The sequence below is a fragment of the Petaurus breviceps genome, unplaced genomic scaffold (genome assembly GCF_028583685.1).
Source record: "Petaurus breviceps papuanus isolate PSGF00001 unplaced genomic scaffold, PetGlider_PUasm1.0 164, whole genome shotgun sequence".
In the NCBI taxonomy this organism is placed as follows: Eukaryota; Metazoa; Chordata; class Mammalia; order Diprotodontia; family Petauridae; genus Petaurus; species Petaurus breviceps.
This window is the reverse complement of record NW_027185735.1, coordinates 7282451-7299976: the sequence shown is the minus strand read 5'-3', so window position 1 is coordinate 7299976 and position 17526 is coordinate 7282451. Positions and strand designations below refer to the sequence as shown.

Genomic DNA, 17526 nt, shown 5'->3' with positions numbered 1-17526 from the left:
TGGTTAATGATTTACTAATGAAGTCCTAATGTTTTATGTCATCATGTAGGGGAGACATGTTTTTCTTTTTCACCTAAATTTCTCATATAGATTTCTGAAAGGTTTTCAGAAAGAATTTTCAGAGATTTCATTTAACTCTTTCCCTCCCAAGTTTCAGATTTTAGTATAAGCTGAAGTTTAATGATGATTTAAATATGATTAAATAGGATTTAAAGTTTAAATATGATTATATGATTTTTTTATTTAAATTACTTAAAATGAGTTAGAATACTTGGGATTACATAAGTTTTCAGTTGCATTCTATTTTCTTGGTTATTACTGAAGTCACGAGAGACAGACACAGGCAGACAATGACAGCTTCAATACAAGTGTACAGTTAAATCTAGGGCTATTGGTCAAGTGATTCTGCTTTGACCTTACCCATAGTGTAGTCATCTCATCTCTAGCAAACATTTGCTCAGAATGCAATAAAAATTTGTTTATCTTCATCTAGAGATAAAATCCTTATAAAAGTACTGACAGAAAATAAGCAAGATTTAAATAAAGCAGGAAACTTGTAAGGGTAAGTAATGCCAATCTAGTGTATGGCAATGACACATGGGAGGGGAGGAAGAAGAGAAGAAAATAAATTCACCTGGTCCATGCATACCAACCAATTCTGCCCAAGCAGATCATTCCTAAAGAAAGTTACTGAACTAGGCAAGGCACCAACTGCTCACTGTATTTAATTCAGGGTTAGCAGTGCTATTTCCTTGTAGTTATCTGGCCACTGGTGCCCTGTATGTACTTCTGGAGTTTTAGTGATTATGTCTTTCTGCTACACTTCTGCCTCCTACAGACCTTTGGTCCCTCATTCCATCAGGATAAATCACACTTTGCATGAATTACTTTTCCAATTAAGTGGGGAAATTAAAGGAACTACATTGTAATTTCGTGCTGGTAGAAATAGTCATCCTTTGCTTAGTTTGGGTTACTGTCACATTGTTTATTCAAAGAAGTGTGGGGAAAAGTCTTTTGCAGAGACAACAAAGTGTAATTGAAGGAGTACTGGACTTACATCTGAAGATGCATTTTCTGGGTCATAGCTGGAAGGGTGGTATAATTGAGTGCAAAAACTATGAGATTCAAATTCTTTCTCTGCTATTTTTACCTATGTAACATATACCCTGGAGCTACTCTCCCAAATGTCAATTCACAGTAGCAGTCCAGGTCGCCATAGAAGCACCCCAATGGGTTGGAGGCTTCTAAAGCTATGGCTCATAAGCCCCTACATATGTGCTTCACCCTATACTCCATGATTACCACTTGATATCAATTAGTCAGACAATTAGCATGCAGAAAGGTTTTAGAAAGGTGATAAAGCTGGTTCAAAACCTTTCCCCCAAAGTTTAGTAACTTGCAAGTAATTCTTTCTCAGGGGCTGCACTAGAAGGCTTCCATCCTAAACTATAACATGCTCAATTACAAACTGGCTTCCTGATTTTATACAAGTTTCTACATAGTAACCAAGTTTCTCAAGTGCATCTAAAAAGACTTCTTTATGGTGTCATTTCACTCTAACTCCAATGGCTTTCAAGGGCTTCTAAATTGATCAAAGTCTTTGAGAATTCTATTGATTCAGTACAGGTATTAAGGCCTTACTCATACCTATTTTAAACCACTGTTTGATTGTCTTGGACTCTTAGTAATTACTGAGTTAGGTGTATGCGACATACCTCTTTTACCTCTAAGACCTTTTTCAATGTCAGTTTCCTCATCTGAAAAATGTAGGAGTTGAATCATATGGTCTCTAAGATTCCTTCTGACTCTGGAGCCATGACCCTTCCAAGCAATATGACTATAGACAAATCAATTAACCACTCTGATCCTCAGCTTACTCATCTCTAAAATAGGAATAATATTTGCATTGCCAATGTTTCAAGAGTTTTTGTAAGGGAAGTGCTTTATAAAGGATTATATAAAAATTAGTAATGATAATGTCAAGCCCTGAGACAGAAGGCTTTAAGAAAGGGTCACTTTATCTTTATTATTCCCCCCTCCCCACCAAAAGTAGAACTAATTTAAGTTCCCTCACATAAATGTTTGTCCTAGGAAATTATCCAAGCCTGGGTGATAATTAGTTTATGATTTATAATAATATCATACGTCATCCTGTTGCTGAAACTCAGCAATTAGACACTGCCTGCTTTATATCTCAAGGAAATCATTGATTAAAAAAGCTCTCATATGCACAAAAATATTCATAGCAACATTTTTTGTGATAGTAAAGAAGTGGAAACAAGGAAGATACCCATTTATTGGGCAATAGCTAAACAAATTGTGGCACATGAAAGTAATGGGATATTACTGTTCTAAAAGAAATGATCTATATGATGAATACAGAGTAAACAGACTAGAAAAATTATATACATAATGACTTTAACAATGTGAATGGAAAGAACAACAATGACCAAACAATTGAAAATGAATGCTGCAGAATTAGAGAACAAGCATAGACCCAAAGAACACCGTCCCTTCCTACTACCCAATTCCAACTCTTTTGCAGGAGTGTGGACATTACATATGTTGTCCATGAGTGTGGACATTACATATATTCAGAGATTTTCTTTAAAATCTTTAAACGTATTGATCTTTTTCCCTCCTCTTGATTATTTTATCTCTTTTTTCCCCATCATTTTTCTCTTAAGAATATGCTTTGCAATTTACATAAATGACTAAAATAATGTAAATGGATCATACAATAACTGATTAAATATTTTCATTACACCAGTTAATAAAATTTTTAAAAATTATTATAGCAACTTAGCTTATGTTTTCCAGAGGCTAACTTTATTATCTAATAGTACTTACTTTCTGCTTTGGAGTGATCAATTTCCATTATGGAAATTGGGGTCACATTCATATTCAGATTATGTTGCCTCCACTCCATTCATTATCCCATCTCTTCCTGATTGCAAGCATGGAGTCATTCCTGGTTCCCCCTGTTCTGATAGGTGATCCAGTGACTTATTTTTTCTCAGAATTAGGCCTTCTGCACCACTTTCCAGTCATCTCCATACCATATTCTGGCCATTCTCAATTCCTTTCCAACTACCCTTTACATTGTCCTCTCCCATTTGAAAATGAGGTCCTTGAATACGGGGACTATCTTGCTTATGCCTACTATCTCAGCTAATGTCTGACACAGAAAAAGCACTTTGTAAATGATTTATCATACTAGTTATGATTTATGTAACATGATTGACTCTAACACTTACTCTATCAAGTTCAGACTGCTACAGCTTACCCTCAGGGTTCTCAAGTACTTTGGGGTTTTGAGATGTCTCTTTTCTCTGCCATTATCCCAAGACGCCAATGCCTCTTCCCATTTTAAAGGACCCATGATTATCACGTCACTTCCTTAACCACCTAACCTAGGTAGATTTTACTTTTTGAAGGGGGGAAGGTAGGGCAATTAGGGTTAAGTGACTTGCCCAAAGTCACATAACTAGTTTTGTGTTAAGTGTCTGAGGCTGGATTTGAACTCAGGTCCTCCAGGTCTTCCAGGGCCGGTGCTCTATTCACTGCACCACCTAGCCACCCTGACATAGGTAGATTTTAACAAAGAACTATGTACTTCAGAGATATAATAAGAATAATCATACAGACCTTACCCCCAACACCTGAAACCACTGAATTTGGGAGAGACAAGATAGGCTTGCAGTGTATTTCAGTGTTTGCATTGCAACAATTAGAGACTCAACTCTAAATTTAGATCAGAAAAGAATAAACAAAAGGCAAAGACCAAGAGCATATGGGGGTCAAAGGAGATATCAGGTAAGGAATAGAGGTTCCACAGCTCTTCCCCCAACATCATGGTCCTCGAGGTCACTAGTGAAGGAGGCACCATGCTCCCTCATACACAAAGAAAACAAAATCCATTTTAAGTTTACACAGGTCATTTTGAAGATGCTGATTATTCCAGCTATGCCAAAAAAAAAAAAGGCTCTTCCTATATTTGGTGTAGGTCAACATAGAGTGTTCACATCTGTCCTAGTCCTAATAATTATCACATAAATACCTTCCTAGTATCCCATGGAGATAAAGTCATTTTAGCAAAATGATGGTGTTTGCAACAATACCTAAAAATATTGATTTTTTATAGACTTACTTTTGGTTCTGGCTTGAAACTTACAAATGTGGGAAATTGCTTTGAGCAATGTCTAATAGAGAGAAAATCTCTCTAATGGAAAATCTCAAATTTCTGGAACTTATGTGTAGCTCAACATGGTATGGCCTCCCAACTCTCCTACTCTAATCTGTCATACTCACCCAACCTGTACCATATCAGGGATTCCCAGAAAGGGGAAATGGTCATACTATTACTACTCACTAGTTTCTCTCAAATTCTGAAGGATAACAAAGGTATGGGAGGAAAAGAAAGAACATTCTTGCACTACTCACCACTGTAGCTTATAAGGTCCTATTTGGCCTGTTTGCTATTGTAGCAGCAAGCACCCCGGCGTCCCTAGGGTGGCTGCTCACACAGGTTCTTGGATCTGCTTTGTTAAAGGAAAGCAACTCAAAATGGGTTAACAAGCTTACTTTAATCAGTCAGACATATATTGTTTACCTCATTCAGGGGAAAAGGTCAGCACCCCAAACTTCAAAGTATACAGGCAGAATTATCAAGACAGAAACAGATCAAGTAGACAGCTTTCCAAACTGTCCAACCATTACATTCATACCCAGTCAACATCTGGGTTTCCACATCTGGGTTTTTTCAAAGCCAGGGGGGCCCTGGACAACGGCTTCCCAGAATACAGATCAAATCACAGAACACTTCTCAAAGTGAGCCCCCAAAACAAAGCTACACATTAGGGCTTATGTAGCCTTCTCCTGGCTCAGAGAATGTAACAACCTTATTGACCCACTGGCCAATCCAAAAGTATCTACTGAAAACAAGCCTCCCACCCCAGGCTTCAGGTGCACTTTAGCCTAGGGGCAGGGAAGAGCTTCCAAATTTGCATTCCCATTACAGCTATTTATACAAAGTCTGTCATTATACTACCATCAATTAAAAATATTCATTGAGTGATAAGGCAAAAGCAATAATAATCATCAAAACATTTACTCAAGAATGATCATAATATAGCAATCCATTCATTAACTTGAGCCACAGCCTTAGTCATACAAAAGTATTCAGTGTGAGTAAGAGTGAGTATACACTATTAATTCTTTTTTCTTTTTTGGTTTTTGTAGGGCAATTGGATTTAAGTGACTTGCCCAAAGTCACACGGCTAGTAATTGTGTCAAGTGTCTGAGGCCAGATTTGAACTCAGCTCCTCCTGACTCCAGGTGCTCTATTCACTGTGCCACCTAGCTGCCCCTATTAATTATTACGATAGATAGATAGATAGATAGATAGATAGATAGATAGATAGATAGATGGACAGAAATGTATATATCATAAATATGAATATACGTGTCTATGTAATTATATATTATATGGTTATATACATGCATTATATATTAAATTATATGTATATACATATATGCATGTGTGTATGTATATACATACATTTGTATATATTTATGTATGTATGTGTGTGTGTTTATATATTCCTATATAAACTTCTTCCTATAGCAAGGAGACAATGTGTGCAGGGCATTAACAACTCAGGATAGCAGGCCTTGATATTCTTAATCCCTTGAGGAATAATTTGCATCACACAAAGCTGCTTCTTTTCTACCTGTTCCTCCTCTCATTCTTGTGACTCTCATACCAGAGGTAAAGTCACTCATCTTCTGCTCTCAAGTTGATGAAGAAGTGACAAGCTCTATCTGTTTCTAGACATCTCCAATAGGATGTCAAGAAAAATGTTTGGTTCCTTGAGTGACAAGCAGTTTACTTAAGCCAGAGAATTGCCAAATTCCTCAGAACTGCAAAATAGCAGGGCACTCTCTTTTGCCAAATCATCTTCAAACCCCTTTTCACAGCAAAGTCTCACCTCCCTCTAAGACCAGAAAGTATTAGAGGGTATCACAGAAATTTCTTCTCTCTCAGCTATAGGTGGCACAATAGAGCAATAGCCCCAACCATTCTTCAAGCAGCAGCAGTGACTTTACAGCAGCTGGTCCAGCCTTTCTTCAGCTAATCGTCAAAGCAACGCCTCTCTTCCAGTGAGAAAGCCCCTAATAAAGCAGTTGAACAGTCTACTGGGATGGGAATCTTTTATATTTTGTGTTATGATTCCTGCTCATCTCCTCTGCTGACTCTTCTATTCAACATGCCTATAGCTTTTTCTCAAATCTTTCTTGTTGACTTTTTAACTACACTTCCTGATAATCTCTTATTCCCTTTATTTCCTCAAATCATCACTACCTCATAAGGATTGGGTTATATAATTATAAGATTATGTAACAATCTTCCCATAGTTCCAAAATGTTTATATGATTTATAACTTTGTCAGTTAGAAAAATTAAAACTCTAACAAGTTGTATATAATTAGCTGATGGAACACCATATTGAATATTGAACACAATATACCATTGTTTCCACAGGCATTGTTCTGCCTTCAAACAGATACTCAGCATATTCTTCTGACTGGTTCTCAAAGAAGTCTGTGTCTCTTCACATTTTATCTGATACTGTTTATTCACAAGTGGATTTTATTGTTTTCCCTTTCACAAATATTATTTTTTTTTGCATTTTAGAAGTAACCAAACTGTTTACATATGAAAGAGATAAGTACCTTATACATGTTTCTTACATTTTTTTTGTCACTCTTCAGTCTTAGGCACATAGTAGGCATTCAACAAATATTTGTTGATTTTACTGAGATCTTAAGACCTCAAGAAAAGGTAGAATAAATGGCTAAAGAAGTCACTGTAGAGCTCCAAGAACAGAAGCAAAAATACAGAGCACAGGATGTTGTCTTCTCAAACAGATGGCAAACATGTGGTTACATGACTAAAAGAGTTCATAAGTGGTTTTTTTAAATTAATTCTTTAATTTATTAATTTGTTTGTTTCCTTTTAATTTACAGGATTCAATTCCACAATTCCTTGAATTTCACATTTTGTCCCCCTCCCTCTCCTCCCCCTCCCATGGCGTCTTATAATCAAGTATAGGATCTGTAAATACTTTCACATTATACAATGGTCAGGTTATAAGGATGGATTGTACCAGCTGGGATGAAAAATGGTATAGAGGACATAAAATCAAATAAGAGAACAAAAAAGATCAGGTATTTTACTTCCACCTGGATATAAATTTAGTTCTTTCTAGTTCTTTCTCTGGATGCACGTTTTTCTCTCCATCATGCGTCTTTTGGGATTGACTTATATCCCTGCATTGTTGAGAAGAGTCCAGTCTATCAAAGTTGGTCATCACACATATGTTGTGTCCATAATTGTGTACAAATTCCTCCTGGTTCTACTCTTCTCACTCAGCATCAGTTCTTTTAAGCCTCTCCAGGTAAATATGAAGACCACCTGCTCCCCGTTTCTTATAGCGCAATAATATTCCATAACATGCATATACCACAACTTGTTCAGCCATTCCCCAATTGATGGACACCCCCTTAATTTCCAATTCTTTGCCACAACAAAAAGAGCTGCTATAAACATTTTTGTACATATGGGTCTTTCTCCCATTTCTATGATCTCTTTGGGATATAACCCTAGGACTGGTATTGCTGGATCAAAGGGTATGAAAGTATTTATAGCCCTTTGGGCATAGTTCCAGATTGCTCTCCAGAAAGGCTGGATCAGTTCACAGCTCCACCAACAATGCATTAGTGTTCCAGTTTGCCCACATCCTCTCCTCATAAGTGGTTTTTAGCAATTTCTGTTCCTGAAATATGTTTCATCAAATGTTTGATCTCCCAGAGATTCAGAGGGCTGATTACAAAACTTCACTTCTTGACCCTACTTTGAAATAAGGAAGTTAATCATTGCTCACTGGAATTCCTTTTTAGAAGCCAAAGAATGTGAACACTTAGTCAAGAGTTATTAGGGACTATTTGTTTGTTTGTTCATTTTATTCATTCAAAAATACATAAAGAAACTTCCACACTCCTCAGTAATGAATACCAACTCTATATATTGACTTTTTCATGTAAATTAACTCAACTGTAAGCCATGCAATGTTCCTCAAGGACCAGGGGAATGGTAAACAAACCACAGCAAACTAGTTATATAAAACCACATCAGAAGAGTAGAGATAAATGTATGTGTGTATGCATATATATTATACATAAAACATATCAGAAAATTAGAGATAAATTTATATGTATGTATGTGCATGCATTTACGTCTATACATACATGCATGTACATAGATCCATCTCAAATACCTGTATTGTCTATTGAGGTAGTTTGTTTGTTGTTTTTTATCCTGGAGTCTCAAATGTGGTTCTATATGCATTTTTAAACCTACTTTTTCTCACCATCTTCTCATCAGGCAAGTAAACCCAGTGAACTCTATCTTCAGTGAATAACTAAGTAGAAGAAGTCGGTAAAAAGCTTTATTAAAAAATCTGGTGGTTTGAATCTGCCTGAGAATCCTGAAGAAAAGTGTGATAGGCCTGGTTTTGAGAGAGTTAGATTCAAGTAGTTTGGTTTTTCTGCTTTCTTTAATGTAGTTTCTACTTCCTCATTGAAGTCTGTGATAGAGTTCAAATATGGTGGGTCTGCTATTGTAGATGGAGAAAAAAGCTTGCTATAGAGATGTTGACAGAATTTATGTGTTTTTCATTTGTTGGGCATTCTTAAATACTGTTGTATAATCTATGTTAATTGGGCTACTCACCAGCCTTCCTGTAAGAACAGATTGCTAATTTTCCACCACCCTCCTAACATGTTATGAATGACTTTATCTTCTAAAGCAGTATTACCATTTACTGCTACATATTTTTTCTCATCAAAGAGATCTAGCATTTTTGCTATTTCAAAAAGTCTCTACTTTTTTTTAGACTTTCAGTGTGATAATTAATTTACAATCCAGTCCTATCCAGTAAGCATTTATTAAGTACCTACTATGTGTAAGGCACTTTGCTGGAGGTACTTATAATAAAATGAATAACAGTTCTTGACTTCAAGGAACCTATGTTATCCTTGGGAGAAACAATAAGTAAACAGGTAGGCTTAACCACAGTTTAGTAGTGTAACTCTCCAACAAAAAGATGATCTTGCATTTCCTTAGTTCTTTTCAAGGGTCAATATAGGATATTATAATTTTTAAATGCTTAGCTTTAGTTTATCGTTCTCTTTGTTCACATTATAATATCCATTCCTCCACACCATATCATCATAACTTTGTGGTTACCCTGGGTTCTCAAAGCTATTACAGTGAAGTATAAACTCTGGCAGATTGTACCATGATGATCTAGCACTTGTAGAAGGAGTAAAAAGTTCTTAGGTTGATAAAAGAGATAGTTGCTCTGTCTTGGCTGGTCCCACCATTCTTATATATGGTGCCATTTTCCCCAGATACTTCCTTCAGGTGTCATATTTTAGTCAACCAACTCTACTGAGGAGTCATAGCTTTCCTTTTAAATGTACCACAGAAAGAACAATAGAAATAGGAAGTACCTGAAACAGCTGCCTAAAAGTCTAATTCCAGCTTGTTTAATCATTTGTTTACAACTGTAATTGTTGATTCATTTGTTCTTCCTCAGCTTCTGCAAAGCTATAACATACTGTGTGAAAGAGTGGTAATGAGAGGGAAATTTGAATCACTGTCTTGGATCTAACTCACTAGGTGAAATCAGTAAAACCAGTATCTGCTCTGACTTCTCTTTGGTCATCACTGTGGCTCTACTTTCACTTACATGATGAAACAACTCTCTAGTCCCTTGCTTCTGATACTTATTGCAATGATTTCCTGGATTCCCCTTAACATTCTTTCATGCTGAGAAGACCCTACTGTGGATCACAGCAGGGGCCATGCCCATTCTTCTTCTCAGGTTCTCAGTATTGCAACTGATGGTGTTGATGAATACCTTGGTACTGATAGCCGTGGCAGCATTCTTGACTCTGTGTTTACATATTCTCATGACAGTATTAGACCTTGATGTGTTTCCCCTGAACTGCACTATGCTCCTCCCTATTGCTCTCTGGCTTTCTGCAATCATCTGACACTAATGAGGTGTTCCTCATCCATGAATGAAAATTATTCAAGATTCCTTAGAATTATAAAAAATAGCTTGGTTCAATAACTCTCTCTGATCATAGACTTTAGGGAAGGCATAAGACAGGAAGATACATTATTGCCAAATAACACTGGAATCTAGCACAGAGTTCAAGTTGTATAGGAATTGAATGGTGAGGTCTTCCAGGTGTTCCTCTTTGTGGAAGAAATTATCATAAATACATTAAGCTCCACAACATTGCAGACTTTTGAGGAGAGTCTGTCATTTATTGTTCAAAAGAATCTGCCCTGGCCATTCACAAAAGAAAGACCAAGTGCATAAAAGAATGGGCTTTACTGCCTTTAGGAAATTGAAAAACCCCTTTAATGACCCTAAGTGCATGAAAAGAAAGGCCCATCATGTTAATTTCAGAATTCAACCACTGGTGCTTCATGGTAGAAAAAAATATGAAATACAACAATATTTGAGGAATTAAAAGTTAACATTATGCAAAAAACAACAACAGCCAGAGAATTTAAAAGAGGAAAGGAAGAGATAGTCCATTCTAGGCATGGGGTATGGCCTGTAGAAAGGCATAGAGGTGGGAAATGGACAGGAAACATCAATCAGGATGATTTGCCTAGAACAGTGTGTGAAGAGAAATAATATTTAATAAAATTTTAAAAATTGGTATTAATTGGTAAGCTGAGGAATTTATAATGTTAAAGGAATGGTGGGGCAATTGACAAATTATACGATTTCTCAAATGCAATCCAAACCATTCTCTTTATCCTATTCAATTCTTATGTCAGTTTATTTTCCATTTATAGTATCTATTTTGGTTATATTATCATTATTATTTATAGTAACTATTTTTATAATGACAAAGTATTCATAATTGAGGGGATGCCCATCAATTGGGGAATGATTGAACAAGTTTGTTTTTGGTTTTTTTTTTTGTAGTTTACAGGTTTATTTAACACAAATAAAAATGTGCAAAGCTTTTTACTCATTTTCTTCACTCCTCAGTCTAGCGTTTGGTTTGGTGATCTTGATGGCTAGCTGAGCTGCTCTCTCAACAATAACTTTTCGATTCTTAGAGGAAACATTTGAGCAATCTCAGCACAATAAGATTTGTTGCACATCAGAAGCACTTCTAGCTCTTTGACATTGTGCACCAAAAACTTCCTGAATCCACTTGGCAGCATGTGGTTTGTCTTCTTATTGCTTCCATAACCAATATTGGGCATCAAGATCTGGCCCTTGAATCGCCTCCGCACCCTGTTGTCAATGCCTCTTGGTTTACGCCAGTTTCTCTTGATCTTGACATATCTGTCAGACTGGTGCCAGATGAATTTCTTGGTCCTCTTCTTGATGATTTTAGGCTTCACGAGTGGTCTGAGGGCAGGCAGGGTGCTGGTGAAGAAACAACGGCCCCTCCACTGGCCTTCTGAACAAGTTTTGTTATATGATTCATTGTGATATTTTTATGCTAAAAGAAATGAAGAGGGTGATTGTTTCAGAAAAATCTGAGAAAATCTATATAAACTGATGTAAAGTGAAGTGAGCAGAATCAACAGATCATGATCAAGTGTGAAATATTTAGCTGCTCTGATCAATACAGTGATCCAAAACAATTCCAAAGCACTTACAGTAAAAAATACTTTCCACCTCCAGAGATAGAACTGATGAACTTTCAGTGTCAATTAAAGTACATTTTTAAATTTATTTTTCTTCCTCTTTTATGTAAAATGGTTAATATGGAAATATGAATATGGAAATATATTTTGCATTATTTCACATGTATAATTGATATATTGCATGCCTTCTTAGTGAGTTGGGGAGGAGCTGGAGGAAAACAGAATTTGGAACTGAATTTTTTTAAAAAGAATGTTAAATAATAAATTTTAAAAATAAAATGAAAACCAAGTCAATTACTTTAAAAAAAGAAATATTCAAAAGAAGTACAGAGATTGGGCAAATGGAAGAAAATTTAAGATATCTCACATGATAGGCAACTGACCTGGAAAATAAAAGGTCAAAAGAAGATAAATGAAGAAGCATTGGATACTAAGCAGCCAGAAAGAGGTCAAGTACCTCATTCAGAGTCAAATAAGATTTGGAAGCTGTCGAGAGAGAGAGAGAGAGAGAGAGAGAGAGAGAGAGAGAGAGAGAGAGAGAGAAGCTTGTAAATACAACAATAAGAAAGACAAAAATTGAAGATTGGCAACTAAGAATAACCTCTCTGGGTAAAAATTAGTATTATCTTATGGGGGGGTGAATATACATTTAATTAAAAAGAGAATTTCAGAGCATTCTTGATGAAACAATCAAACCTGAGTGGAAACTTTGAATGAAAAAAAAACAGGAGTAAAGAGAAATATAGAAAAGAGAGGAATCAGCAAAGAGTTCTTAAGGGTGAGCTGTTTATGTTTTAATGGGTTTGTGGGGGATGACACTTGTGTCTCCCCAGAATTCTATTGTCATGAGGAATCATAAAGGATGTCAAAATAATATGAAGAACACAGGAGTCTTTAGTTATGTTTTGATGATCTTTAAGGAAATAAAGAAAGGGAGAAAGGAAAGACTACCCTAGGAACAAGAAGGGGAGGAAAAGTGAAGGAATTTATCTCACAACATTGAGGTGTGCAAATAGACGTCTATGTAAAAAAGGTAGAGGACAGGGGCGAGCTCATCACTTTATTCAATCTCACCTGAACTGTTGAAGAGGAGTAGAGTACCCATACAGAGTCAGATGTATACAGACATTCAACTCATCAGGAAAATAGGAATGACTGGGGAGAAAGAGGAAAATAAGAGTGAGGGAGGATTCAAGGGGGAATGTTTCATGAGCAAAACAAACCCTAAGCTTAGGGATGGGAGCAGGTGAAATTGTGAAGTTTAAAAAGAAAAAAAAAGAAAAGGTAAGAATCTATTATAAAGTTTGAGAGAAGCTATTGTTGTTTGTTGTTTACCCTTCATTCTTGAAGAGGACCATGACCTTACTTCACTTGCCATGGCTTGCAAATGAATTGAATTTAAGTGAGGAAAGGCTATGCAAAGTCACCAGCTTCACTTTTTCCTCTCCTTGTCTCAGCCATCTGGACCCAGTGACAAGATATAAATCAGGATTGCTGTAGATGCCCCCTTGGGAGGAGTAAGACAAGATAAATGAAAAAAATAAGATGATAGGAAATATATAATTTATAATCATAACTAGGAATGTGAGAAGTTCATCACAAAATGAAAAAGGATATCAGAATGAAGTAGAAAGTAAAATCTAACAATGTGGATTTTTTTTTTGCAGAAACATAGTTAAAACATAAAAACTCACAGCAAATGTAGAAAAACAATAATATGACATATTATTTTACACCTAACAGATTTGCTAAAATGATTGAGGGGAAAGCAACAAATATTGGAGGTCATGGGAAAAGTTGGGACATTAATTTAATGTTGGTAGAACTATGAACTGATCCAGCAATTTTGGAGAGCAATCTGGAATATTGCCCCAAAAATTATTATATAGCCAATATACCTTTTTACCCAGCAATACCACTAGTAGTTCTGTTTCCAGAGATGATTAGGGAAAAATGAAAAGAGCCTTTATATTATAAAATATTTATAGCAGCTCTCTTCATGGTGACAAAGAACTGGAGATTTCAGGGATGCCAGTAATTGGGGAATGGCTGAACAAGTCATGGTATATGATTGGGATGGAATACTGCTATGCTACAATAAATGATGAGCTTGTTGATTTTAGAAAAAAAACATGACTAGTCTTGAAGACTGAAATAATCAGAACTAAGAAAATATTATATACAGTGAACAGCATCATCATTTTAAGAACAACATTGAATGACTGAGTCATTTTGATTATTATAAATACCCAGATTAATTACAAAGAAGGTAGACACTATTTGCATCCAGAGAAAGAACTAATAAATAGGCATATATAATGGTCTTATTCATATGTACATATTTGTGTATAATGGTAGCCAGCTTGAGGGTGGAAGGTGAAGGGAAGAAAAAAGGAAATAGGGAAGGCTAGGTGGCACAGTGAATAGAGCACTGGCCCTGGAGTCAGAAGGACTTGAGTTCAAATTCAGACTCTGACACTTAATACTTAACAACTGTGTGACATTGGGCAAATCACTTAACCCCAATTGCCATGCCTTCCCCCCTCCAAAAAGACCCAAAAAAGGGAAATAAAAGAAAGCTGTGTACTAATTTTATTATATTTTTAAAAGGAATAGCAAGTTGTACATAATAAATTTGCAGTTTCATTTACAATCATCTTTTTTATTCTAATATTTTGTGGAAATGCTTGTTTTATTTCATAAATTTAAAAAATACAATTAGAAAAGAAAAATGATAATATTAAACACACATTTTACTGACAAGAATGCAATGGAAAATACATTCAATAAAAGGTCATTGAAGAAAGCATTCGACATTAATTAAGGTTTAAGTTAATTAATCCTAAAGAATTGGCAAATTTAAAAAGAAGTATTAGAATTTATAGATAATTTCATTAAAGAAAATGGCAACAATGAGACAACATAACAAAACTTTGGAGAATTAGCTAAAGCAGTCCTGAGGAGAAATTGTATGTCTAAACGCTTTCATCAATAAAATAGAGAAAATAGATAAATCAAGAAATTGAAACTAAAAAATGAGAAAAATCCCAGTTAAACACCAAAATAGAAATCCTGAATATCAAAGATTATAAAAATAGAAAGTAAAAAATGATTAATAATAATAAAAATAAAGCTAAGAACTTTAAAAAACAGTAAAATAAATAGAACAGTTAATTTTAAAATGACAATTTAAGTAAAAAGGATAAAGATTTACAAAAATGTAAAATACTCAGATTAGCAATATAAAAAATTAGGTTAAACAGGTCAATTAAGTTAAGGAACCTAATTTCATAAAAAGAAATTAAACAAATCTTAATTCTCAAAGATAAAAACCTCAGATCAAGAAGAATTTACAATTGAATTTATCAAATTCTGAAAGAAAAATTAATACAAATATCACACAAACTCTTTGCAAAAACAGCAAAATTAGAGATCCTCCTAAATTATTTCTATGCTACAAAAATTATCTTAATAGCTAAACTAGGGATAGCCAAAGTGGAGGAAAACATTGTACACCACTTTCCCTAATGAGACTTCATGCAGAAGTTTTAAATAAAATTTTAGAATACAGACTCTAAGAACATTTAACAAATATCACACATTATCATCAGGCAAGATTTATACCAGAAAAACATCATTGGTTTAACATTAAGAGAATGACAAACATAATTAGCTATATCAATAATAACCATAAATATTATATGATTATTTCAATAGACACTATATACTTGGGTAAGATGGTAGACTAGGCAGTTTCTCTAACTCTTAGAACCTTTCAAAATTCTCTAAAATATGAATTATACACAAGAGGTAAAGTAATTTCAGCTGTCTCCCAAGAACTATAATGAAGTAATGAAATGATTAAGAGTGGAGAAGACTAATCTCTAATCTGTTTTATTCCCATCCAGAAATCATTAGAGATCTAGTATATCTAACTTTCCTAATTCCACATTTGACTCAGCACCCCCACCCTTCCAGCCTCCATAGTATGGCATGATGTACAAAGGGAACTACAAATTTGTTCTCTGAGATCCACTTAACAATTCCCTCATGGCTACTGAAATCTCTGGCACCAATACCCTCTCCACTTGCCTTGCCCTCACTCCACCAGTCTATGGTAATGAGTAACAAAACTCAATTCTATTCATCCCATTATGTCCACTCCCTAGAGGAAGTGGAGGTATAGGAAAACAAAAGCCTTATCTTCCCAGGGTTACAGTATTATAGCATTACAGTAGTACTCAAGAAGGGAATTAAAGAATAGGGGGAAGTGAGACAGGGCACTGGGGTGTGCAGGGATCCACTAGATTTGAAGGAAAGAGGACTGGCATCCAATTTGGGCCTGTTATTTCCCCCAGAAGTCATTTTGGAAAGGACCTAAGGATGGCTAAAAGTGAATTTGCCAGCTTGGTAGGAGACTGAAATAGTCTCAAGGTCCAACTCTCAGGGATTCCCCATTAAAGGAGAAGGAGTCAGAAAATGAGCAATAAGGAAATAAAATGGGGGAACTATGGAAGTTACTGAAGATTTTAGGAGAAAGCTCAGCTAAAATCCTTGAGTACAGACTGATAAATCAATAGGGAAGATACTAAAAACAGAAAGAATATATGGATATCTAAATAAGTTCAAGCATCTCTCAATAAATATTGCAAGAAAACAGAAAATGAATCAACACCTGATGAGGCAAAAAATTATGTAGATTCCCAAGGAAGCATTGGACCACAGCAGCATTTTCCCAAATTATTCAAGGGAGGAAAAATAATCAAGAAAGCAGAATTTATGGCTTGTACATCAGAAATGACTGGTAGAAAGGAAAATTTTGAAATCACAATGGTAAATCTCCAAAGAAACAAGGGGGATAATAAGTGATTTGGGAAAATAAATTTACAAAAGTGAAGAACAATCTATAAGAAGAGAAGGATCAAAAGCAATAATATTAAAAGAACATGTGATTTTTATGCAAACAAAACTTAATTATCTCAAAGGCAGGCTGTGTGGAGATAAAATAAGAATCATTAAATTTCTAAAAGAACATGATAAATAAAAACCCAAATATCATAATGCAAGAATATATAAGAAAATTGCCCAAATTTCTGAATAGAAAAATAAAGTGTTATAATGACAAGCAAAATAGTACTTTGCTGTTTGTTTCAACTATTCAAGTGCCTTTGAATCTTGCCTTTGATTGTATCAAGAGTCTTTGTGGGAAATAGTATAAATTGTGCTACCCCTAAGAGGCCTAAGGGAATTTGAAGACCTTCCCTGCCCTTAATATGCCACATGGAGCCCATAGTGGGAGGAGCTTGCTGAAAGAGCACAAAAGGAGGAGTGGAACAGGAAGGAACAGAGTAGAGAAATTTTTAACCAGAGCTGAGAGCAGGCAGAACTGAGGAAGAGAATGCTTGTGATTTCAGTGCTGTGTTGATCTGTGTTACTTTCTGAGAAAAAGAATGTTTGTAATGTCAGCACTCTGTAGCACCCTGTCTGTGGTTCTGTCAGATAAAAGCCTTGTCTGCTGTTATTATTAGACAAAAGTCCTGATTGACTTCTCAGACAAAAGCCTTGTCTGTTGATTTGTGTTACTTTGTCAGACAGAAAGTGCATTGAAAAGATAGTGCCTGTGATTTATGCAAATATTGTTGTAACTCTGTTAATCTTTGTCTTTCTAGAAACAAAAAATGTGAAGGGCTTGGAGTGGAGCAGTCCCCATGAGCTGAGATATAGAATAGGAGCAGAGAGCAGCCTATATGTGAATCCAAGCAACAGTCAGGT

General features: G+C 35.5%; 1 pseudogene; it reads right to left on the bottom strand.

The window, feature by feature from the left end:
• Positions 1-11051: 11051 nt before the first annotated feature.
• Positions 11052-17526, bottom strand: part of LOC138156928 (large ribosomal subunit protein eL32 pseudogene) — a 53829-nt pseudogene continuing 47354 nt past the window's right edge.